Source organism: Anas platyrhynchos, chromosome 1, assembly GCF_047663525.1.
Source record: "Anas platyrhynchos isolate ZD024472 breed Pekin duck chromosome 1, IASCAAS_PekinDuck_T2T, whole genome shotgun sequence".
Taxonomy (NCBI): domain Eukaryota; kingdom Metazoa; phylum Chordata; class Aves; order Anseriformes; family Anatidae; genus Anas; species Anas platyrhynchos.
In genome coordinates, this window is record NC_092587.1 from 46,199,277 (window position 1) to 46,226,607 (window position 27,331).

The 27,331-nt window shown below is 36.8% G+C and overlaps 1 long non-coding RNA gene across 3 annotated transcripts in view; it reads right to left on the bottom strand.

Moving 5' to 3' along the window:
- The window catches only part of LOC110353324 (uncharacterized), a 131,111-nt gene that overhangs the window by 46,664 nt on the left and 57,116 nt on the right, over window positions 1-27,331 (bottom strand). For 2 of the 3 annotated variants that reach the window (XR_011808520.1, XR_002403666.4), the window contains exons 2-3: window positions 13,574-13,661; window positions 12,379-12,430 (exon numbers count right to left, since the gene is read on the bottom strand). This is a non-coding gene — a long non-coding RNA (uncharacterized lncRNA). Of the gene's footprint in view, window positions 1-9,737; window positions 10,030-12,378; window positions 12,431-13,573; window positions 13,662-27,331 lie in introns of those variants that run through there. The other variant, XR_011808522.1, reaches the window with a different exon arrangement.

Sequence of the window (27,331 nt, forward strand, 5' to 3'; positions counted from 1 at the left end):
ATAATAGCATCCTCTCTTTAAAAAAAAAAAAAATCAAACAAGAAATTAAATTTAAGCCAAGTCTCTCCTGCCACAATTCTGAGAAACTGAGAAGAAAGCACCACATGAATAATTTCAACAAATCTTGGAACAGGAATTAAAGTCTCTAAATTACAGGTAGGGAAATCATGCACAGATGTTATACCCAAACAGGAACATGTACTTAACTGAGAATAAACATCTAGAATTAGCATGCTCACCTATGAATAGATATATTGCAGAGCTGCACTCAACCCACATCTGTGTAATTGCATCAAACTGATATCTCAGGTAACTGGGTTGTTGCTAGGATTCCTAGGGATCGCTCTCTGAATTATCTCCTCACTAATTCAAGCCAACGATTTGATTTACAATGTTTTCAAAGAGGACTTGTTTGTCCTGTTTGAGCAGAAGTGTTTTTAGCTCACAAACATGTTTCAAGTGGGCATTTCTGGCTACATATATTTCTTACTTCTGTCTGTTTGTGCTGGTCCCATATTAAGACTCCAGTGGATAAATACCCGCCTGTTTGAGTTATTGCAGCTGGGGAGGATGCTGATGGAAGGCAGCAGAGATGTCTCACTGCATTTAATCCAGGCAGATTATGATTCTCTAACACTAGCAGTAGTGACATTACAAATGTTGACAAGGCAAAGCAAGCACCTACTGCATGATTCAGTCACTCAAGGCTCTTTGTTTTCAAAAACTTCCAAGCCAAGTGCAAGACAACAGATAGTGTGCTGGAATCATATCATTGCCCAGAAACAACAGCATCTCCTAAGAAAGATTCCCATTCATGGAGATGCCTGAAAAGCCTGCCTTGACTCATGTCAGCAGAGGCATATAGCACAGGTCACTGTTAATTCGTCAGGTGAAGAGATCTGTAATTTATTCTACAGCTACCCCAAAGATACTGCTTATGCAAATGAAATAATATTGGCTGCCAAATGGCCTTCTGCATCTCTCTGAAGCCATCAATTGCACATCAAAGCCTACTGTTTGCCAAAGACAAAAAATAACAACACCCAAACATTATGCATGCTTTGGCAGATCAGAAAGGAAGGGACACAATGTGAGCTGCAGAAAGTTGGCAATACCAACTTACTGGGGAATGTAGTGTTTACCTACTTTGATATTTTTGTTGATTAAAGTGGCAGTGTTTTCCCACACATTACAGGGGACCCTGCCTTGACATATAAACTTGTATTCCAACATTCAAGCACAAGTGCTATTTTCCTTTTTTTTTTTTTTTTTTTTCTGCATTAACAATAGAGCATCTACCATTCTGCACAGTGCCTGAGGTCTGTGAGAGCTACTCCACACACTAAATCCCTATTTATTACTTTCCCAGTAATTCCAAGAGGTAAAGAGACATCTCTATCTTTACATGTTCCTTCTTATTGCATGTGAGTTCTTTGAGATTACAGATCATCTAACATTTTGAGATTTAAGCAAGGATTTTCATAATCTCCATGCTCTCACCTTCCTTGATATTAAACAAAGCCTGCTGTCTTATATACACTTTTCTTTCAACATTAGTAATATCCAGAGACCTTCACATGCCATGTTAACAATAATTTTTCATATTTCCAGAAATAGAGTTAACTCTATTATTATTTGGCAGAAGTACCCTTTCATACATACTCAGAGAACTTCTGCTAAGACAAATGCATCTGCAAAGCATTTAAGAGTGATGATGTTTGAATTTATTGTACGCTATTTGATTTTGAATGTCTTAATTTTTAATTAATAACTATGTAAAAGATAAGAGCTAGGTAACAAATTTATTACTGTATGTTTCCAACTTGCCCTGGATTAACAAGAGACTTTCCAGATTCTTCAATTTTCTCCTTTTCTTCTACCTGATTTTCTTCCTTTCCATTCTATCTGATATTAGCTCTTCCTTTTTCAAGCTGGATCTAGTTTCTATTTTAATATGCTTTTTATCCACAGTAAGTATAATGCCATAATTTCTGATCACATTTTCTCCTTCTGATCTCTCTCTGATTTCCTGACCTGCAATACCCTTTAAGAACAGGATTTTACAAGTGCGAGTCCTTTTTTCCTCCATTAGCTAGGTACTCTTGGTGAGTTCTGTAATTCATCTGTTGTTTATGAATGGTGTAAATAATAAATAATAAAAAATTGTGTTAACCATTTTAAAATCCAAACTACATGTGGAAATTACATCATAAGGACAGTATATACTAACTGAACTTTTTCTGATTAGCACTATATTCTGTCACCTGGAAACTAATTACAACAACATAATCACGTATTTCCTGTCTAGTAAACACAAGTTGCATAAAAGAAAATAATTTATATTATAAATTGCTAGCCCCTGCTTATTTGTAATTTTTATATAGATGAAGTGCTTTAGGTTGACCTCTGATTCCCTAGTTCTTGTCTGAGGCAGTAAAATCACACAAGTTGTGCAAAACCTCAAGGCAATTTTAATTACTCATCTAGGTCCTGGGATTTATTTTTTTGTTTGTTTCTTTGTTTGTTGGTATACATTTTTAAGTATAACACTGCAAACGATAATTTCAAAGAACTTTTTTTTTGCAGAAATATATCCAAACAGTTATAAAAACAAACTCATGGGTATTGATTAGTTACTACATTCCAAATTCAATGCATAACACCAACTTAAGCAAAAAGTACTTCAGACAAATCAACACACCTGTTTTTCGTGCTGACACATTGCTTATATATTTATGAAAACACGATGTTTACAAGCAACATTAATTTAGGTAGGCCCTGAAATATGGTACCTCGACTCCAAAACTAGTTCTTAAACAGAGATTAATTAATTGGCTATCACCGAATGCTGAAATTCTGTGCCAAAAAGAAATAAAAATAGAAAAAACACTGCAAAAGTTGACAACAAAGCTTACAGTAAGGTAGCCTGGGAATACAAACTGCTATTCCTCTTCACAGTTCCCTGCTAATAAAAGCATTAACTTTAGAGCACATATGAAAGGCAGTGAGGACCTCCTGCTGCCTCTCTGATATAGTATTGGTGGCAAATGGGCAATTTCCATATATGTGGCAATTTGCTAGTGTTACAACCCATATCCAAATGCCTTGAGGCACTGAAGTGCCAGTCAGGAGAGCAGGACCAACATTAACATATGATTATGAAAGAAACAGCAAAAGGAAAAGGAAAAACACTGAAGGAATACTTCGGTGAAGGATTCTTTATATAAATGTTTTGATAGGTATGATCTGAAACTTCATGTTCTCAGAGGCATAATGCAATTCACTCTTCTATGAAATATTAAGCCAAGGCAGTAACCCTTCAATTTCCCATGACCATTCCTCTCAGTTCATAAATAGCTAGTTCCATCCAGAATTAAAAGCAAGCTGTAGCAAAACTAAATAATCTCATTATCAAAGGAAAATAATGTGGTAACAGAAACCAAAAAATTTTGCAAGACTGGGAGTTGGGCTCAGCCACTAATGTGTAAGAGTTCATGAATAATTCAAAATGTCCTGTGCTTGCCTTACTGAGGAAAATACCACAGAAGAGAGAGATCAGTTGTCCTCCTCTGTTCATTATTTATCATACTCTTATGTCTGGAAAGTGTTTACCTTTCTCTTTAAATGCACATCTGCAAGACACCACATGATCTATTCCACTTAAATACACACTACAGAATTTCAAGAAACACTGTCAAGTTCAATATTCCTTTGTTTAGGAGGCTAGACTTTCTACATTGCTAACCAACAGTATTAAAAACATCATCTAATATTACCAAAGCTGAGAGGAGGAGCACTGCTAAGCTTTTCAGCTGAGTATCTAGACTCATCTATACTTCATATACAGTTTCTATACTTCATATAATTCTTTGAATATAAATAAGTTGATTCCTTAATGGAAAAACAAGCAAACAAACAAACAAACAAAAAAACACTCTTCGTATTCCAAAGCTCAGAATTTTCAATTACTCAAAGTAATTAGGGGAAAAAAATAAAAAAATGAAAAATGCAATAAACATTAAAAGGGTTGATAAAAATAGATGCAGTAATAACAACTACTTTGAAATTGTTGTCAGGTCTTGGGTTTGGTTTTCTTCTTTTTTTGTTTTTTGCCTTTAAGATTATAGATTTCAAATTCATGAAACATTTCTTCTATTCAGTAGCCAAACAGATCACAACTGACTACATGCTACTTTAAGAAATGTAGGTTTATTGGCTTAAATATATTAATTTTAGTCTGTTGGGATGAGAGGGGAGGAGAGGAGAGGAAGAGAACTGTTATGTAATTCCCACCAGATATCATGCACGTACGTTTTAGAGGCATGCCTAATTCATTGCTTAAGGAGTAGACAGAGGCATCTCTAGAGCTAGTCATGTGGTCCTTTTTAACTGGAAGTCTTGAGAGCTTACAGCCTCTACACCATCAGGCAGGATTTTGCAAACATATAAAGAAACAGAACTCAAACGGGTCTTCCAGCAAAATCCCCTTCAATTTAAATGAATAAAATGGTCTGCTACACAATCAATAGCACTGTACCTGCCGTCCTTATAGAGAGCCAGCCAGCCTGGAGGTCCACAAGACAAAGCAAGCTAGCAAAAGTGCATCACTCAGTACAGGACTAAGTTTCATGCCTGCTCACATCTCAGTAATGACTTCTGAACTGCTCAAGTAGTCAGCACTGGTCTCTTACCAGATGTAAAAGGATATATTGAACAGTTTTAAGGCATACTGGTCTTTAAAAATCAACTACGTTACCTTCTATGAGCAGGTGACATGTCTGGTGGATGAAGGAAAGGCTGTAGACACTAACTAGACTTCAGCAAAGCCTTTGACACGGTCTCCCACAGTATACTCCTGGAGAAGCTGGCAGGCCATGGCTTGGGCAAGTACACTCTTTGCTGTGTTAAAAATTGGCTGGATGGCCAGGCCCAGAGAGTGGTGGTGAATGGAGTGGATCCCAGCTGACAACCAGTCACCAGTGGTGTTCCCCAGGGATAAGTGTTGAGGCCCAACCTCTATAATATCTTAATTGATGAATTGGATGAGGGAATTGAGTGCACGCTCAGTAAGTTTACAGATGACACCAAGCTGAGGGGAAGTGTTGCTGAAGGGTAGGAATGTCCTGCAGAGGGACCTGGACAGGCTGGGTCGATGGGCAGAGGCCAGTGGGATGAGGTTCAACATAACCATGCGCCGGGTCCTGCACTTTGGTCACAACAACCCCACGCAACATTACAGGCCTAGGGGAGAGTGGCTGGAAAGCTGTGCAGAGGAAAAGGATCTCGGGGTGTTGGTGAACACTCACCTGAACATGAGCACATGAGCTGGCAGTGTACCCAGGTGGCCAAGAAGGCCAATGCCATCCCAGCTTGTATCAGTAATAGTGCAGCCAGCAGGACCAGGGAGGTAATCATTCCCCTGTACTCTGATCTGGTGAGGCCACACCTCAGTACTGTGTTCAGCTTTGGGCCCCTCAGTAAAAGGACACTGAGACACTGGAACATGTCCAGAGAGGAGCCCTGGTGAAGGCACTGGAACACAAGTCCTGTGGGAAGCAGCTGAGGGAACTGGGGTTGTTTAGGCTGGAGAAGAGGAGGCTCAGGGGAGGCCTTATTGCTCTCTGCAACTACTCAAAGGAAGGTGTGGGGAGCTGAGGGTTGGCCTCTTCTCACAGATAACTAGTGATAGGGCTAGAGGGAATGGCCTCAAGTTGTGCCAGGGGAGGTTCAGGTTGGAAATACATCCACATACCCAATGATTGATGTGTGATTCAAAAAGTAAATGTCGTTCCTCTGTACTTCCTAAAGCAAATGTCAGGTGGCTTTAACTGTAGTCTGAAGCCTACTGCTTCAGTACACAAATCCAACTTGCACATTGCTTCTAATATTCCTATTAATTCTTAACCACAAAGCCATTTTGATGAAGCCGTGCTAAACAAAGCTATAAGAAACAGGGGCACAGGTATACTCCACCAAGAACACCAATAATAGCAGCCTGTTAGCTCAAGTCTTGGTGTATTTGCAAGGCAGAAGTGTTTAATGATCAACATACACAGCTCCTAGCTCTTGAATGTTCCCAACATTTCTGCATACATTTTTCATATGCAAAATGAGTACATAAAATTTCTTGGCTACCCCCATCCCCTCTACTTCCTAAAGCGGGATTTTTGAGGCATCATTTCTCCATTAAATATTAGCTCACAGGAAAAAAAAAAAAAAGCAAAAATTTGTGCTCTGAGGAGTTTGGCAAATGAGCAGTAAATATTTACCAGCTGCTAAGATCAGCTGGCTGTTTTGAATTTAATCTAAGTATAATTAAACAAACAAACAGACAAGATATCAGGATTTCATTTCACAGTGTGGAGTAATACCATTCAAGCATTCTTTTATTTTAAATTTATACGCACATTAATGACCATCAATGCAAATTTTTTTCTTTCACTGCTACAGAAGTATTAGGTTTTGGTTAGCTAACAACTACCATGAAAATAACTTAATAAGTCATTGTGAGATGTTTTAAGAATACTGTTTGAGAAACATTTCGTTTTTAAGAAATTCACTGTCATAACAGAAAAACAGTTTGCCAAAGCAAACTTGCCTCCAAAGAAATCATGGTTTTCTTTAAATGAATATCAATTCATCATCTAGCAAACATTTTCTGAATTAAAACTGTAGCTTTCTGGCTTGCTTTATTTAATCAGAAGTTTGCTCAACATGATTTCTTTAAGAAAGAAATTGTTAAAGTCTTTCTTGTGTTTTGAGGGATTTTTTAAACATTTGAAATAACAATGTCATTTCTCAGTTTCAAGGGTTTCATAATCTAAGTCATACATTAATGAAAGCAGTGAGTGGGTTTGAGCTTTTAACAAAGCACAATCTTTTCCTAATTTGTTCAGGCACTGGACTTAAATAGATGCTAGTAAAATTAAAGTAAAGCAAGGTACACTAATCCTTCCTTCTCACGGTTCCTAGGCTTTTGTATCTTGTCATGTCACTATTCCCTGTCTTGAAGGGGAAAAACAATTATACCAGGCTTCATCTGAACATCAACAGCTGGTGAAACCAACCAAAATATCAGTACTCATCCATCCTAGGTTAGCTTTATAAAAGATATAGTTCATATTTTTACTGAAAACTGAGACCACTAAAATGGTAAAAATTAAAAGACCTTTTCACAGATGTGGAGGATCTGGACTTAACTAGAATATTTATAATGTAGAACTGGTACATATGTTTCTTGTAACTGCAATACAGAATGAGGAAAGCCACTTAAATTCCATGACAGCTAAATTCCCAGCCCAATCGCCCTTACGATCTTACAGCACAAAACTATTAATGCTTCTCCTCCACAACGTTCAGGAAAATCATTTATGTTTGACATTAAAAAAAATAATAATTATATATATATATATATATATTAAAATAATAATAATAATAAAAAAAAATTGAACCAGACTGATTTTCTAGCACTTTTTTCAAGTTTGTTTGTTGTGGGTTTCTTTTGGTGACTTGTTGACTTTATTCATTTACAGACTTCCTGATTAAAAAATAACAAGATGCAAAGAAAAACTAAGTATATTTAAAAATTGCTTCTAAAAACATATGCACACAGTCAGACAAACATGATGAAGATCAAACAGGATCATTTCTAGCAGACAAGTAATGAAATATTTCTTTTCAGCTTCCAGAGAACAAAACTGAAAACACCAGAAACATGCAGCTGAATACGTGATAACACTAGTCTCCTAAGAAATAAGAAAACTCTTATTCAACACACAAGGTTAGTGGCATACTATGAAGTTGACTTTTGATATTTTTCTTGATGACATGGGCTTCTAGCTCAGCTAAAAAGAAATGATAAGCTCAGATACCTCATCATTGCACATAAAACCATATATTAGTGTTGCGTAAGAGAGGATGGGAGATGGAAGTCACTCAGATACTACCTGCTTGAACCTCAATGCTAAGAGTGAGTAAGGAAAACAAATAAAGAATTAGGCCAAGAGAGAAATAAAATAATGTTGTCCACTGCTTTTCTTTTTTTCTCAGCATTTCCAGCTGTGTCTAGGAGAGGCTGGAGCTATTGGCCTACACTGAATGTAGATAACTACCAGTAATCTGGAAGTGGCTAATTAGCTCTTGGGTGCCAAAGCTTCAGGATCCAATCCAACTTTTAATTTTATCTCATCTCCATCCTTGGAAATATTCAGAAGCCATCTGGACAGTCCTGGGCAGCCTGCTCTTGATGACCTTGCTCAAGCAGAGGTCAGGGCTAGATGATCTCCAGAGGTCTCCTCCAATATCAACCATTCTGAGACACTGTGATTTGATAACTAGGAAGTCTCACTATTGAGAAGGAATTAGACACATGAGATCAGGGCTCTGATCACATCTTGATGGTGGAGTTTAAGCTGGCTAAATTTGGTTTAGCTGTCTGAGCCCACATCCAGTTGTTGCTGTTAAGAGCTGTGAAGAAAGTGAGAAAGGAGGGGCTACCCCAGGTTTCTGGCTGTGGCTGCTCTGCTGGGTCCCCTCTCTGCCACACTGCTGATGGGCTCTCTCCCACCACCCTCATTCTCACCTGGGCCCAGACCCCCCTGGCTTGGCTTCAGAGCTGCCCTGACTCACTGTGGACTTGCTGGGCAATCACTGGGCAGTCTCTGATCCCAGACCTAATCCCAGGAATATAAAAAGGTTTCTAACCTATGATATAATTCTAACAATTCTAACCTATGATATAATAAAAACTAAATGCATAAAGGACAAAAGCATATTAGATTTATCTGGTAAAATATAGGGAATGGGAATGCAAAATATTAGTGAATGTTATATTTTTAAGATTTTTTTTTTGTCTTTGAAGAGATTAAAATACTCTAAAGACTATAAACATATTACAGCAAAAGTATAAAACGGACATCTTGTAGCTAGAGGGGCATAGTTAAGACGCAGTCACCCAATGACACAGTAAGTAGCAAGTGAGAAGAAAAATCTGGTTAAAAACATCAGGACAACCTCCCATTTTAACAAAAGACTGCCTTAGATTAAAAAAAAAAAAAAAAAAAAAAAAAGTATTTTTTTATTAGAGAAAGAAAATGGAGGGGAAATGTTCTAATGTTCCGAAGTTCTTCCAGAGTAAACTCCACAGTTCTCAGTGTATTTAATTTCTTGGGAATATATATCAGGTTCATTCTGCTGAAACTGGTAGAGAAAGAAGGAAAAGGAGATATTCCCACAAGCTTCACAAAAAAAAAAAAAAAAAAAAAAAAAAGTATTTCTTTTTACCTATGAAGCAACCATGAGAAAAATGAAGAAAAATGAAGGTACTGTTGAGCTTCAGAATGGCCTTTTTTTTTTTTTTTTTAATGTACTGTAAATTTAACTGAAAAGCCAATTATTAAGAATGATTGGCTCTTCCTTTTATTAGAGATAGATTTTCTTCTATTTTTGTAAATGTCTAGAAAAGAGGTGGGGGGAAGGGGTTGTTCTAAGAGCATCCTGCAGTGCCCTGTCTGAGTTTTCTACCCTCATAACCTGCTCCACGCATGCACACTTCATGTCTTCTAGAATTAACTAGGAAAAGATTACTGTGGTTCTCTTGCAAACATGACTCATGGCTCTCACGTGAATTTATTTTAAATGCAGTATTTTAAAGGTAGATATTTAAGATCAGGTATTTCAAAACACAGTCAAGCACCTGAGCCAACAGAGAAGCAGTTTTGAGAGCTACTTACCTATCGCAGTGCCAATGCAGAGCCAAGCTGGGGAAGACAGGGCTCTTAAGAACTGACATTTCAGGCGAGAACAAAGAGAAAAGTGGAAGGTGACTCAGCCTGTCGCTATAACCACAAGTTTGCCTGATGACCTGATCTCTGGGTTGACCCAACCTGCTCACAAGTAACTGCCTTCAAATTCTTGTTGCATTAGGAACATATTTTGGTGAAGGGGGTACAAATACTTCTCACAGCTTGTATGCCATTTCTGTTTCTTGACAGAATTTCTCCAAAATCCCTGAAGATCCAAATAAGATTTCTGTGAGTCAAAAAAAAAAAAAAAAAAAAAAAAAAAAAAAAAGCAGTAAGAAAGACAAAACTGCTTTTTCTCCCCTGCAGCTCCTCCTAGTATTTTTTAATAGATCTTCAGTAAAAGATCTCCCTACACATTTTCACCATGAAATGCCACCTCTCCTGGCATTCGACTAGAGGCACCATGAAATCCTTATCTGGTGAAAGAAGGAGGAATGCATGATGGGGGGCACAGGACAAATTAGGGTGCCAAGGAAAACAGAAACACTTAGACATTCAAAAATATCTTCAAATTTAAAAGCTATTTTCAGAATTCAAACATTTTCCAAAACCCAAAATATTCCATTGCTGGAGCGTAGGAGACACATAATGCATACACAATGTGTTCAACACATACATTCCTATTTATTAAACAGACTTGTTTCTCCCTTTGTGGAGAAGCTTCATTTCTAACTCCATTCAACCAAGACTGAAATGTGGAAAACAACATGGCAGTGCTTCATGTAGTTGCACTCAAGCTAAATACAATCTGTAAGACAAAGTAAGGAGCCTCACAAAATTTGAGGTTCTCACCTGACATGGAATTTCCATCAAGAATCAAACCATTAAAAAAAAAAAACACCGTCATCACTAGCACACAGTTAAAGTACCCCTCTCAGGCTGTGATGTCTGAATGTCAGCTGAGCTTAGTTGTTAGTTAAGGAAGTCTGAAAATGGGAACTCTTGCTACAGTTCCATCTTTGCATCTGCAGACAGCCTTATAATTTATTTATTTTTCCATACTAGTGGTGAACAGTACTGCCAGAGAGGAAGTGGGACTGTGCTTCCAGCCCTTTGGAGTTGGAAAAGCTTGGGTATTATTTTCATTCTATTTTATTTTATTTTTAATCACTAAGGCATTATCCTGTGTGCTCCTGAAAGGTAGTGAGTAAGGATTTAGGTGTGTATCTTTGCATTTCCTACTCATGGATCCAACTTGTATGGTCTTATTTGTATTCACAGAAGGTTCTGATCTGCAAATATCCCAGACAGAAATAGCCTCACTGGGACAAACAGCAGGTTCAGTCAATGCGGTGCAGGCAATGTGCAATAGTGCTGCAATAAAAAAAAAATTGCTATTCTCAACTTTTCTACAAGCTACTAACTCTCATGTCTTCTGATCTCTGGCTGCAGATGTTATCTTTATATCAATTTAAAAAAAAAAGAGAGAGAGAGAGAGAGGGAGAGAGAGAGATTTTAATTTCCCAGCTGAATTTTTAAAAGGCCAAACTATTGCACTTCTTATGACCCATTTAAATTCATTACAAAAGTAACTAACATACATATAAGATCCCATTGCATCACTTGGAATAACATTTATAATTCCCACACAGCACCTTTAAACAATGCAATTCCCCTAAATTCAAGACGATAGAAAATTTTCAAGTCACATATAAACTTGTATGTTCCATGTCATATACATTATTTGAGATTCAATTATTTAAGGTCTGATCACATTAGGTCTGATCTAGAGGCAAAATATGGTCCTTAGTTTCTAAAATAATTATGGCCAGAAATTGTATTGAAGAAGGAAAAAAAAAAAAAAAAAAAAAAAAAAACACAAAACAAAAAACTTGAACAGGAATTTTCCTGCAGAGACATCTGCCTGAAAAAGTTAACATAAAAGTACAAAGAAAGCACTATTGCATACTGCAAAACTTCAAATACATACAAGTGCTATCTCTAAACCCAAATCAGAAATGGACAGTTAAAAATAATCCTGAGAAACCTGGTGAAGAAGTTTTATTCTGAACTAATCCTAAGCATTTTTCTTTTGTTGCTTGTATGGATATGTCCTTGTTTTTCTACAGATATGGATGCCCATTAAAGAAAAGCTTACATGGTTTATTTGATAAAGGAGCAGCAAGCTAGTGATCGCCTGACTCAGCTATGACACTCAACTAAGTGTCAAACATATTTCTTCATGTACATCTATGGTGATAACAGGAGTAGAATGTACATACTCTACAACAGTGAAAACTGTGCTTATCCACCACTTTTCATTGCCATCCATGAATTACAGCATATGAAAATAAGTATTGTTAATTTTCTCCTCCACAGTTTGTTCTCTCCATCTCACCCATGGGAAAGAAAACAAATCAAAACAAAACAAAGTGAAACAAAACAACAAAGAGCAATGTAGCCAAGAGAAATGGGCTGTTTGGGAAGAAATATTTTTACTACATACCGATTTCTTAAGAGAGAAAAATCAGGAGGTCACTATAAAGTGATCTCCCAAAACGTTACCCGTTCAAGAATTTTTTCTGCACCTCCCTTGGTTATACTCCTAAAGAGAAATGACCTCCCGTAGACTTACTGTTTCAATTTATACAGTCATCTCAGCTTCCCCAAGGTAATGCTGCTAGATTCTGGAAAAGAAAAGCTGTGCTGAATTAAAAAATTTAGTAGTTGAGATTTCTCAGGCTTCTTAGCAAAATGATACTTCAGAGTTTAATAATAAAGAACGTCTCTTCTGAAGTCTCATAACGCTTATGATTTATAAATTAGATGTAGAACATACGCTGCCTCTAAATAATACTCAACATGTTTGCATTTACATTAACTATTAAGCTGTTGAAGATTAAGACAGCATTATTCTTTAACGTAGCAGCTCTAAGAGAAAGCATTTATTCAAGGCTAAGCAGTAATAATAAACAATAATTGTTGCTATTTTCTAAGAAAAAGTGCCACCAACTGTCACCTGGACGGTGTAAATACACACATGCAACTTACAGATATGAAGACAGAAAAGGAAAGGAATGCTTTTAAAAAAATAAAATAAAATAAATAAACAAACCATAAATAAATACTGTTACTGTTCTTTGCCTTCTACTTCACATTTGTTAAAAAACTATTAAGGAACAGCCCAGAGAACATATTTCACAATGACAACGAAAAAACTATGAGTTTTGACAAAAAACACTCAGTTGAAGAATGAATTCTCACCACTGCTTTCTCAGTTCATAGACCTTTCTGTCTGAAACAATTTTCCCTTTGTATAATTGCACAAAAACAAAAAAATAAATAAAAGGTAAATAAAAATTCCTTTTTTGAATAATTAGACTTCAAAAATATAAAGCTGATATATTATTACTCCACATATACAAAGATATCAGTGGTGACCTCCAGGTTTGAATGCAGGGGGAATGCGCAAACTCAGGAGAGAGAAGAAAAAAAAAAAAAAAAAAAAAACGAAAAAAAAAACAGAGTATCTTACAAATATATGTATAATGAATGCACAGAATGCTACTAGAAGGAAAAATCTACTATCAATATTCCATAGTGAAAAAATTGAAGGTACTTTATATTGCCTGATCCTCCAACATACAAGTTGTCTGTAGAAGAACACGTCAAATAATTCCTATTAGATATATAAAGCAATGAGCCTCCAAATGCTTGTTTATCAAAGCTGTTTCATCAGAACTAAAAAGAGAGAAATCTTACATGATCACTTGATAAACCTACACCTTTGTATCAGCTTTCCTGGTCTGTGATCATAACAATACACCTACCTGCAGAAGGTATAAAAATACTGTAAAACTATCTGATGTCCCACAGTATAATCCAGTGCTTAAGTGTTTTTTCTTCCAAAAGCATTTCCTGTGCATAAAATAAAAATGCATTTAGTCTACATTTTTAATACAGAATGTACAGAATATGATCATATTTTTTCTACAATTGTGTGAAAAAAAATATTCAGAAAAAATATTCAGAATATTTTTACCACTTCTAGCAAAAACATGTAACAACATTAAAATAAAGCAGTTAAGAACTAAACTGAGCATCAACGATGCTGCTGTGGTTTCCAAATAATTACTCATTTTTTAACAATGTGATCTGTAGAAGCATTTTAAACTCCATTTGACAACGTAAATTAATGCACATTACTGTATTAATAATTATTATACTAAAAAAATAAAGATAACATATGAAAGGCCTCTTTGCCAAGAAACTGACCTGTTCAAGCTTATTCCAGTGCTTTATTTGCTCCTAATTACCGTTCAATATTCCTTTCCCAAGAGCACATTAATAATAATAAAAGGAGGCTAACAGCTATGATGGCTGATTTAGAGGTTCAAATTCTTTACTGTAGCAATGGGATGGTTTTTAAAAAGGCAAAATGCCAGTCATGAGATCCTACCAGACTATTGGTAAAATACTGACAGCAGCACTACAGTAAATCAATCAACAATGCAAAAAGCTGACAAAGAAAGAAAGGAAAAATAAAGGCTTGCACAACTTAGCAGTTTACGTGCTTTTGTGAATAAATTGTGCTGCCTAACAACATTTTATCTTTCATTACAGGAGAATTCCAGATTTGGGTGCTAGGACAAGTTAATAAAATAAAAATAAATTTCAAATTCAGGAATACATACAAAAAATAATATTCTCTTCAGTCACTCAGGAAGAAGGAATAAAGACAGTCACATTTCAAAACAGTAACAGCTATTAAAAATGGCTGTCCAAACCAGAACTCCTTTTTTTTTTTTTGGGGGGGGGGGGGTCAACATTTACAGGTTGCTATTTTTAACTAAATTATTTGTATTAAACTTGAAATCTAGTTGGGAATTAGAACTCTCTCAGTTAGGGCTAATTGCCTTTGCCTCACATGCATAAAAACTCACTAGATTAAATTACAAGCAATCAGTGGTATTTTTCATTTGAAACAGCCCTTGGTGAGCCTCATTTATAAACAAACAAGACACAACATTATTAATTTATTAATGGACTCAGTGTAGTATATAATAGCATCATTAATACCAAAGTCACTTCTGTTCATGTAACTAATCAGAGTTCTGGGAGGAGAAATATTTCCATGACAAATGTTTGAGAAAAAAATATGGAAACAGTAAGTAGTCAAAACAAGTTTTTAAAAGGCCTAGTGGGACCAGTGGCTGACAAACTTCAGTAGAGAAAAAAGCTAGGCACAGCGGCCAAAATGGGAAAAAGCAGCATCGACATGTTCATCTGAGGTACCCCTACAGCACATGAGTACAACCTGACTGTTGAAAACAGTGACACTAACAAGCTTTAGAAAGCAAAGACCAGGACTGAGAATTTTTGCTTATTTTTTTCAGGCACTGTGAGCACTACTAAACAGTCCTTGCCACCCCTGACCAGACTGCCCTTCACACTGCCAATGGCCCAGAACCCATTTTCAGGGCCACTGGTCCCCTGTTACACCACAGAAGCACCAGCCTCCAGCCCTGCCTCTGGTTCTGCCTCCTGAATGTCCCTTGGACCTATCTCCTGAATAGGCCACCTCAGTCTGATCCTGTCTCCTTTTGCTCCATGCTGGGTCCTTTGGATGTACCCCAGACCTTGGTCATCAATCACCTTGTCTGGAACTGTGGATGGACCCTGCTTTGCCCACCAAGTGCAGACCCCATAGGACTGTTCCTTAGGTGAGGGCACAGACTGTGTTGGGGTCACCCAGCTCCTTGTCCTCTAGGGACCTTGCTGCTCCCTGACAATTTTAACACAAACAGAAGCAGACAAGCATGTCAAAGGCAGTTGGTGGGGTACTGGAACAAAAGCTTTATGTTCACATAATAAACAGAATTTCCATCGCATCTGCCTATGCACAGATTTCAATTGTTTAGCTTAGGATGCAGTTTTTTGCTTTGTTTTGACTATATTGCTAAATTTTGCTGCATATTTAAAATACAGCCATTTTAGAAGATTCTACAGAAACTGCGTACACTTTCTAAGCCCACAGTAAACACTGACCTTAGTGGCTCCATTTCAATTCTTTTTTTTTTTTTTTTTAATAATTATTATTCATGTCAACTATATTAAAGATGTAACAAACTCCATTACATGTTGCTTTTTTTTGTTTTGTTTTGCTTCTTTTTGTTCCCAGCCTGAATATTCCTCTCCTCCTGTCTACCATCTCCCTGAAGCTGCCTGCAGGGGCAGCAGAAAACACCACAGCTATGCACATCATGCAGGTGACTCTCGCTCTCCACATGGCTCCTCAGTAAGACTCAGAATTACCCAAATTCCTCTTGGATGATTGCTTGTTTGGAATCAGCCATCCTGCAAGAGCCTCGCTTGGCTTTTTATGAGACTGGCTGATGGTAATGTATGCACCCAGAAAGTACTCAATGCTTGATAATGAGCCCTGTGTGGCAGGGGTGGAGAACAGCCTGCCCCAGACCTCTTTGATGTGCTGCTCCTGATTCACCACCAGCATGAGGAGAGCACTTGGCAGCCCAAGCCATATCTCTCTTGGGCAGACATAAAACAGAAACACAGAGTTTGTTTTAAGACCTTGCAGCCTTTTTCTGGCACCAAAAGGAACAGGTGAAAGAAAGAAAGTTGGGCAAAGGAAAGCAATAGTTTATAAAATTAAACCCTGTTCAGTGAACAGCTTTCCAAGTCACATCTTGTCATTTTGTCTCCTGGCTCCATGTGGCCCAACTGGCAGGTCTTCACAGGCGTCGTGTCAGAGATGACCGGCAGAGGGATGCAGAGGAGGGGGAGGGAGGATATCAGAGGAGTTAGAAGGCTTCCTCACAAATTAGACAGTGAGAGAAAATGTAAAAGACACAAAGGGGAGAAACGGAGCACTGAAGGGCTAACAGCACAAGCAAAGCAGAAGAAGCTGTCAATATTGCAACAGCTTGATAAATTAGGCTTTTTCAGCTGTTAAAAGTCAATTGACAGCTCAGCTACATCCTCTGTCTCTGGTGAGTTTACAAAGGAAAATTCTTCCTCCTCCTCTTTCCAGGTACACTCCCATTTTACAGGCAATTTCAGACTCCAGAAGCCGTTAATCTTTCCATCATAGAAACCCTGGCCCCACCAGGCCCCAGCTCAGCACCAGCTGACCCCTCCCCTCACACTCAGTGTTCTCAACAGCCATCAGCTCAAACATCCACAGACCTTTGCACTGCCAACAAGGGAATGGTATAGGTAACAGCCTAACTCCTGTTAGTCATGGCAGCCAAGGGCACCAGGCAGCTTTGCTTCACAGAAATACTGTTCATTTAATCATTTACAAAGCTCACCTGATGTGAAGGGAATAGCTTTACGAGTCACTTCCGTGCAAGCTCTGGCACATCCCTGACAGGGCTCATTTGCTGGGTACATTCATGCCACAGGACTCGCACCTGATTGTTGGAGGAACCAGCTGCTTGTACTAGATGCTTCACAGGTTGGGGCTTCACTTCAGGCTAATTCTCCTTTACCCCACAAACACAAAAATCTCTGCCTTTAAGAGCACCAACTTTAGGGTAACAAAGATCAAACCCACAGACTACCTTCACAACAAAGTTAGACAGGTTATAACACAAGCACTCTTCTCTAGGACAAGCATCAACTCCTTCTTCTTCCTTCCCTTTCACCCAATACTGGCAGGAAAAATGGCTTAGGTTATTGTGCAAGTATATTCCCACTTCTCCACGCTACAGCTTGGATGCCCACTCATAAATTTCCAGCAAAACTGAAAGAAGTTACAGATCCTAAGATACCAAAGTTTCTGAATGGTGGAGACAATCAGATGCTCCTTTTCTGAGAAAAGGCAGCTGGAGTTCAACATTATGCACAACACAAAGTCTGTAAAGAACAAGGCTTCATCAGTTCTGCTCCTCAAAGGCATAAAGAAAAATATTTTTAGTGTGTCAAAAGCTACACACATTGGGACAGAGATAAAAAAAACAGTCTGAAATCCCTAAATGAATATAGAATGCAGAATTCAAGCTCTTCAAAAACAAATTCTTCATATTTATAGCCAATATTTCAAACTCCTCATGATTCTCTGTCAAGAGCATGGATAAGGCAGAAAAAAAGTGAGGACTTGCATAAATACAGCAAATGTCAGATGCCACATTTTGGATTCTTAATTTTCCCTAGAACTGTGAAGAGTTCTGCGTACATTACTGATGAGATGCATTAGGTCTTTTCTGATAAGAATAGATTGTTTCCCTCCATTATACCAAATGCAAATTCTGTATCAATCTATAGACATTCTCAATCATTGCTCTCAGCTTTTCCGGGGGGAGGGGGAGGGGGGGGGGGAAGCCGAACAAGGAAAAATAACCAAGACAGTATGATATATACTTTTTTTTTCCCCATATCCTCCTATGAAAGGACAGGAGCTGGGGAAAGGAAGGAGAAATACCACATCAGGAACTTTGTTTATTTTTAAAAAGTCATCCTAAATTGATTTAGCCTAGAAAGTTCAAACATACTTTGGTATGCTGGGTTTTAGTGAGGGCTTATTTCTCTGATTAGCTTTGGGATACTAAAAGAATTGATTAACATTTATTCCTGCATAAATTATGATGGTAATTGATTCTTCATTCCCACCTGCAATTGATCTGAAAGCACGTGACAGATGCAGTCCAGAAAAGAAGGATATAGTGTCCTCACAAAGAAAGGGAGTAAGCTAGGAGGTAACTATCAATCAACCAACCAAGAAATATTTTCTGTGCATATCCATATACCCTTCTCTTACCATATTTTGAAAAAAGACAGAAAAAGAAACAGAAAAAGTAACATAATTTATGCTTGATGAGCAAAAACAAGGGTTTCACATGGTGAGAAAGAAGCTCTGTTCACTCCTATGGCATTGAAAATGGAACAGCACTTAGCATACAACATTCTATACATAAAATTGAATAGTAATTATTCCATTTACAAATTTATCTGCCTATGAGTAAATATCATAAAGCCGTTAGATATGAATAAGTCTGAAAATTGTATACATTTAATAAGCAAGAAAGACCGTTGAATCATGACAAGAATTGTCTTCTTTGGTCATTCATGTAGTAAGAATATGCAGGAAGAGAAACTCAAACTATTTTGTGCCTATGAAGAGAAAAAGGACACACAGTTCCATGAGCACAGAAAAATATAAGCTGTTTGGATGTGGGTAGTGTTACTTTGTAATAGCAGGAGGTTGCAGCAGAATGCTTTTTCCTCCATTTAATTCCCAAATTTTTTTTTGCTCCAAAAATTATCAAAGGCTCTGCTCTTTCTTACTCTACAAGTCCTCTCCATGTACTCTGACTCAGCCTTCCACTAGAATATATCTTTGCATGCCACTGTGTCACACAACTTGGAAGAATACGTGCTGTAAAGAATAACTAGAAAAATAGAGTGATTGTTTTTTGGTGGTTGATACCACCAAAAAAAAAAAAAAAAAAAAAAAAAAAAAAAACAGAAAAAACTTTAGATATATTCAGGATGTGCAGCACTGTCTGGGATAGGGCAATGTTTGCTGGGTAGTTCCAAAAGAGCAGGCCCTGCTTTTGTTGGCCACACCATTGATAGAATAGCAGAATAATTTAGGTTGGAAGCTAGTTTCTAAAAGTCATTTACTCCAAAGTCTTCTTCAAACCTGTTTCTGAATTCAACCTCAAAGTTAGATCACATTGCTTATGGATTAGCAATACTGAGTCAAATTTTGAGCATCCACAGTGGCTGGTCTTCATGCCACTGAGGTCTACTACCGACTTGTGTTTAGCTTGTCAAGGACAACACACAAACCCTTTCTGCAGAACTGTTTTCCATACATTTCAGTACACAGCCTGTACTATTGCATGAGGTAACTGTCAGGAATAGTAAAACCGCCACAGCCTCTCCAATTGCTTCACCTATGAAAGCGAAGGCAATCTACTGCAAGATAAACTCCTGTATGAAGGTTGAGAGCCCTGTCATGGCAAGATGGATGGATGTTCTACCTCAGCAGATGGAGTCTTTCTTTCTACCTCTATCCCTGTCCCCTAACAAAACACATTAAATCCAATCCAAGTTTATCCAATCTTCTTGTTACAAGAAGAATACCTGCAGCAAGGTATTCCATTTCAAAGCAAAACTGAACTGCCAACAGAACAAGATTTATCAGCTTTTGTCATGAGACAATATTTTGTTCTGTTGTTTGAGAGAAAGTCAGAAGGTATTCAGCATTTCAGATTTTAATACTCATAAAAGGACTAAACACAGACTTTTACCTAACATACAAAGTGTGAAAGACTCAAAGCAAAATTTTATAATACATATGTGACATGGAACAAGTTATCAGGATGGGACTTTGGGGATGCGATAACATCCATACTACTTTCCAGCTGTAAAAATGAAATGGATGTCTTGATTAGGCTAAAGACAGAAACTTCACAGGCCTCATCCAAACCTTCCTTCAAAGTGCCTCTCTCTCTTTTATATATATATATTGCAAAAGAAATACAAAGCAGAAAGAGTGCAAACACAGGGTGCAGGCAGCACCTGTGGTGCTCATGTATATTCAGTAAATTTTATTTCTCTCCCTCAAATAACAGATAATACAATTGTTAGTTAAGTTCTGATTCTGTGATGTATTTTACCTAGCAAGCTATTATCATTTTGAAGTCTTCCCAACTTCTTGAGGTTTCACTAAGATCATAATACATTCTATTTCAAATCTTTCCAGATGACACAGCATTGTCCAGGGGAATACACCAAGCCTTTGCAATAGATACAAATGGATCCTACTGTTTAAACAGCTCTTTCTATCTGCACAATATTTAACATCAATTGCATCCATTTGGTACAGCATATTATTCTAGCAGTAATGAGCCTCTCATTCCCCATGTTAAAAATTAAACAGACATTCAAACATGCGTTGCCTTCCTTTTTTTTGATAATGGATTAAACAGCAAAGTTGCACTTTATAAGGATGGCTAAAATAGAAACCATCTAGAAAGAAGTGTAGACTGTCAACATGGATCTATTCTTTAGCTGAATGAATAGAACTGACTTTCTAAAATTCTTCTGCTGGCTCATAGATCAAAAACAATCCAGCAAACCCTTAAAAGAGAGAAAAAAATGATCTGCACAAAATATTAACAGGAAAGTTTAACCATGCTTGTAGCATAAAATACAAAATGGACAGCTAAATGGTTAGTTATGACTCCCAAGCTTCCAAAAATTATAGTTAATTCCCAGTGCTGCTATACTATATTTCTCAATGAATAACAACATTTAACTATTCTGTATCAAAGCAGCAATGGTAGTTCTCTTAACAGTGCAGCTTCTCAGAGATTTCTGTTGAGTCTATCTGGAAAGACAGTGTTGAAATATGTGAATCAGAGAAGAAATACAGCTAACATCTTTTTCAAAGTAAAATAACAGGAGAATCACACAAAGAATAGCTGACAGGGATGCCTGAAGGTCACCAAGTCCAACCCCCCTGCTCAAAGCAAGGCCAGCTACAGCAGGCTGCTCAGGGCTTGTCCAGCTGGACTTTAAATGTCTCCAAGGATGGAGAAGCTATAAGGTACCTGGGCAGCCTGGTTTAATCTAGACTGTTCTCTAGGTCATAGCGTTTCTTCTGATGTTTGACTGGAATTTCCTGTATTTGACTTTGTACCCATTACTTCTTGTCCTGTCACTGAGAACAACTGGGAAGATCCTGGCTTTACTTCTTTACTCCCCCCAGTCTGGTATTTATACACTTTTTGGGGGTGGAGCAAAGCATGGGGAATAAATGGATCTGGAAATAAAAGTCTCTCTTTGTGAACTATAACTTACCTACCTACTTCATTGTATGAAGTACAGACAATATGCAGGCAACACTTTTCTCCACATATTTCAGTTTAGATACTACTTCTGAATTTCCAGGAAACAGCATATATATTTATACACAAATATTTTTAAAGACTATGAGCTAGAAACACTTCAAAAACACAGAATTCATAGTAGATTTTTTCCAATTTCATATTATACCTGAAATCTTCTCCATAAGAGACAGAACTCTGTTCACCTTTTTCTACTAAAGAGAAGTGGCACTGAACTTCAGTGAGGGTACTTGAAGGCTTCCTAGGTAAAGTAAAATGTACTGTATGAGGTACCTACAAAGTACTCTTTTACAGAGTTTCGGTCTTTTCAGGAACTAAAAAGGAGGTTTCAATAATTTAAAAGATAGCTTAACTAAAACTAATGTTCATATTTTATTGAAAGTTTCTTTTGATTCTACTCCAAAAACAATCTTATTCCTTTCCACTCTTATTGTATGTCTTTCCAGTAACTTTTAGTATTTATATTTTTCAGTTAAAAAAATAATTCTCTTGAGTATATATAACTACTGATTGCTGCATAACACACGCTGTTTGTCAACCATACAAAAAGCCAAATATAATATTGAAATGAGGATATACTTATCTTTTTTAAATGTTTCAGATTTTAGTGCTGGGGGGGTTGTTTCTTTGTTTTAAAGATAAAAACCTTATTCCCATCTTAATGTAATCCGCATCCCGTCACAGAAATATATACTGACAAAAAAGCTTGGCAAAAGTACCATATTGTACAAATTCCTGTATTTTAAAATACATTAGGATATTTCAGGGAAAATTAAAAAAAAAAAAAAAAAAAGATTTTATACAAAATGTAGAAAACCAAAGCATCTTTTTTCTCAAAACAAGTTCTGTACTCCCTACAGGTGCCTCTTTCCTTGTGCCAGGTCATGACATTAATTTCCCAACCTGTAAAGACACAACAAACTGTACACTTTAACAGAGAAGTCCTAGGTAGCACTACGTAAGCAAGAAAACTGTATTCATAAGCCAAAAGAGAAAAAGTTGTATTATAATTTACACTGCATTCAGTACAAAGGCAACAGTATTCAGTACTCCCAAATAACATTGCACAGAAACCTAAATGACAGTGGTTTCTTGTAGAAGTTCCTGAACTTTTGCAGAAAAGTGGTTAACAGCACAATAAGTTGGCTCTCTCTCATGAGATTTTTTTTTTCAGTTCAGCTCTAAAAAAAAAAAAAAAAAAAAAAAAAAAAGATAAAATTCCTCTAATAAAATCCTCCAGAGGCCAGCTTTGCTAACAGTAAAACTATCAGCCTTACCATTCTGCCTGTGTAAATGTGCACTTGCAGCAATACATACATTTTACAATTGCTTCAAGCTGTTCTTTTCAGTGAAGTAAAAGAGAAAATTTTCCAACTTCTTGCAAGTTATAGATCATTAAAAATGATCCCATACACACAGCCACCAGCAGCACCTAGAGTTAGTGCTTTCCTGATTTCTTTCTGCAAGCTTCAATTGCCCCTTTTAACTTATAGAACAAAGACATTCTACAGATAAATTTTAGATTACATTATACTGATTTGGAAGAGCCTGCACACATTTCTTTAAAGTCGGCTGATCCTTCAAAATGACACTAACACAACGTTAATCCAAAAACTATCAAGAAATATTTGTGTGTTCATTTCCTTGTAAACTCTGACATCACACATGAATTTTTCCATAAAGTTACTGCATCTTCTACAGGCTAAAGCACTTTCCAAAAGGTTAAAAAAATAATAATAAATAAATAAATAAATCTGTGAGACCCACTTGATGTTGTAAAAGATGTAGGTAATCAATAAAAAGTAAGGGCTTCAGACAGTTTTCAGATGGCAGAAAATGCAAACCCTAAACTGAAGTACAGTCCTATGCTTCATAATAAAATACAACTACAAAGCTCTAACGTACAATTGAAAGTAGAAATTTCTGTTTGCTGTCAGACAAATCCTGTGCTCACAAACATCACAGGCACCAAATATCAGTCAGACCTACAAGACTTCTGTAAGAGCAGAAACAGGTAAAATAGCCTAGCTTCTAAAAGGGCTAAAAAATATTTTGGAGTTGAGCAATGTCATCAGATCCTAAGGGAATGGAGAATAGTCACAATAAGCCAAGTGAGGTTCTAGTTAGATAAAAATCTTCTGGATAATCTTCCAAACTTCTTGCCAAATCTTGGGGGGTAGGAGATAATGTGGGAAGTTTTTCCCACATTATGTCATTATGTCCTACTCCTTGCTCAAAATAAAACTAGATAATGACAGTTCACGTGCCCAAGAATTTCTCTGTTTCCTTGTGCTCTGCAGCATATATGCTCTCCTTGTTACCTGAAGACCACTCAGAAACCTTCTTCCTCCCAGCCACACATACCACTGCTTTTCTCTCGCTGTACTGGGAAGGCCCCAAATCCTACCTCCTCCCCCGTTTACTCCTCCACCTCATCCATACATCCATTACCCACCAGAAGCCTGGCCCCCTTTTTTCTCCTGTATGAGGAGGAATGTACACCTGAATCATCTCCTTACAGTGCCAAACCATTCTTTACTCTCAGACTGAGAAGCAAATCTTTACATGAATTAACATTTTAAAAATTGAAAGGAGATGGTGATGCTTTTACTCCAAAAGGTAACCGTTCTTTCAAGGTAGCCACTGACCAGTTTAGGTTCTACAGATGTGAAAAGAGGGTGAAGCTGATGGTGCAGCTGGTTCAGTCATCACCAAAATGAATAAAATTCTACCCAGAAATGCCTGAAATGGTCCTTAAAGATTTCAGATTGATCAGTGCTTTCAGAGTTACCATACCAGAGACTCACACAAAAATGCCACTGAAAGTAAAATAACTTTCCAATGATCCAAAGAAAAAAAAAATAATATATATATATATATATATATATTTCCAGGTTTACATTGATGTTAATTCAAGCTGAAATGTAAAATAATGATAAAATGCAAGGCTTCCACACTCCTATCATTGTTCTGTAATTCTCCATAATTTTAAATTACATGTTTAATAATTGTATGTGAAAATTGATAGTATTATACAAAAGACATCAAATAAATGTGAGTTAAAATTACACAACTGAACAATCAGTAATAACGTCTTATTTAAATCTAATCAGGCAGTTCAAAAAATGAAAGGGGAAAAATAATAATGGAATGGGAAATTTAACCAATGAAACGTATGCATTCAAAGTTTCTTATTGTCTCCTTTATTAGTAGTAGTAGATTGATCAAACTACAACTACAAATGAGCTTAATGTATGAAAACCTCTGCCCCAAAGTACTGATGACATAAGACTGCCAGAAGACTCGTGCATCAGGGCAGCATTTAAGGGAGCTACATAAATAAAAATACTTTAATCTCTCTCTTCTTTTTCTTTTTACGGAGGCACATATATGAAGGTATCCAGCTATCTGATTGCTGGAAGGAAGGTAGGTAAAGAAATGGAAATCACTGTAAATTTGTTTGCTAATTTATTCCATCTAAACATCTACTTTGGCCTCTCCTGGAGATGGAGATGTCTAACTCAAGTGGAGAATTAGCTTTATCTGAGAAATTTCTATTTTGAAAAAAAATAAAAATAAAAAAATAAAATAAAAGAGAAGGCAAAGGTAACAAACAAGCAGTAGAACAGGGCACAGAAAGCAAGCTTATTTGTAGCTCTTTTGCTGCAGAGATCACAGCCCACACAAGGTCGCTTTCAGAAGCATCTAGCAGAAGCTGCCACCTGCATTGTCAGGGCTCTCTTTCTCTCTGGTCACAACTCAACTTACCAAAAAATAGACAGTCACTGCATGGAGACATGAGACCTTGGTCAATGCATTGTCCTATAGCAACTTGTGCACCTGCATCACCCCTGAGGTTGTGCAGAGCTCCACACCATGCTGACTCCCCATGCACGGTGGGTACAACTTTGGCATGACCCTCCCTCCATCTTCCTCCTCCTTCCCTGAGACCCCGACATTGACATGAATAATAAACTTTACCTTCATCAGCACCATGGGACATGCTAGGGTGAGTCACCCCATCCTTCTAGCCTTCCCAAAACAAAGTGTGTCCTGCTCTCCTGAAAGTCTATACATTAATGAGTCTTTTTTTTTTCCTAATTTCTCCTTTGATTATACATTAATTTCATGATGGCTTTTTTAAAAATAATAATAATAATAATAGATTTTTCATGGATATTACTTAAAAATAAATAAATAAATCCTGAGAATGTCAGAAAAACACTTAAGATTGCAAATTTGTATCTGCATGTATTTGGGAGAGAAAAAAAAAAAAAAAGCAATTGTCATAGCAATGTTTTAATGCTGCCTGTTTAATTAATGAGGCAAATCTATCAACATCAATATAAAAATCAGGCACTGATTTATAGTATACTCCCACTTCCCTGTATTTCTAAACATAGAAATAGCACAATTTTTTCATTTTTAAAGTTGGTAGACTTAGAGATGCAGACCAGAAATCCATCATAAGCTCAGAACAAAATACTAGCCTGGATTTGACAACAGGTGGGAGTAAAAGTGTATTCATGTTTGTGTAGCTGTCCATACTCAGCAGCACTATAAAACCCAAAAAGTAACAGAAAATCATCACGGGTTATATATTTAAAAAAAAAAAAAAAAAGAAAAAAAAAAAAAAAGGAAGAATTATTTCTATCATAGATCACTTTGATAGATAAAATGTTAGTTGTTTAGGTTGTTTGGAAATGCACGTTTGAAGTGTTAACGTCCAAAACAGATTAATGAGCAACATACAGGTATGACAGATGTGATTTTACAGTAAATGGAGTATGTAACACATCTGACAATTTTTCTGTTGCATGTAGCTCATGTATACATATGTATACATTTACAAACCTCTAGAGGTTGAATTAAATTAAACCATTTCTAACTCCTAAATTGGCCAATTGTAAGAAGCTAGGCTGTCTGATCTATTTTAAAGAAAGACTCATTAAGCAGTAGCCTCCACTTCTTTCTTATCAAGACACTGTGAGACGCAGTTAATGATTTGAAAAAGAATCTGTAGGCTGCAACTAATGATCCGTTTGGGTCAAAGCTTCTACTGAACTTGTTTACTTCCATTTACAAGAGACTTCAATGTCTTGTATGAAAGATGGTTACATTTGCTGGTCAGTGTCCTTTCACTGATAGGAAATTGGATCTGCTGAGACCTCATATAATAAGAAATTTGTAAACATTAGGGTGTTCTAATCAAAGTCTACTATAGTAAAATTGATTTAACTTGATATATTTCGGTATTTTTGATGTTGCCATCAGATGTCAGTATATATACATACACACACAAAAAAAATGTTAAAATAAGCTGTTAAAATAAGAGAAGTAAGTCCTGAAGCCATTTCTCAAAAGGCAGCATTTGTTTTGATAACCTAATAAAAGATTGTCAGATTCGTATAAAAACTTTTTGCAAAGAGATTTTTCATAGGACAGGGCTCTGTTATTCTCATTTACTTTCTTTTACTAAAATCTATCCTTCAAATTTTTAAATGGTTGGTAACTCTTTTGCCTCAAACAGCAACTTGTGTAGCTCTAGAAAAAACATTCTGTGATTTTGTGAAGAGTAGTTATCTACCATATCAGATGCACATATGCATATTAAGGAGTCTGTCCTGAATAGATGGTTTTCTTTCTTGAAGATGAATTAACTGATACAGGCGAAACAGTGGCACTGATGAAACCTCATTTACTGTGTAG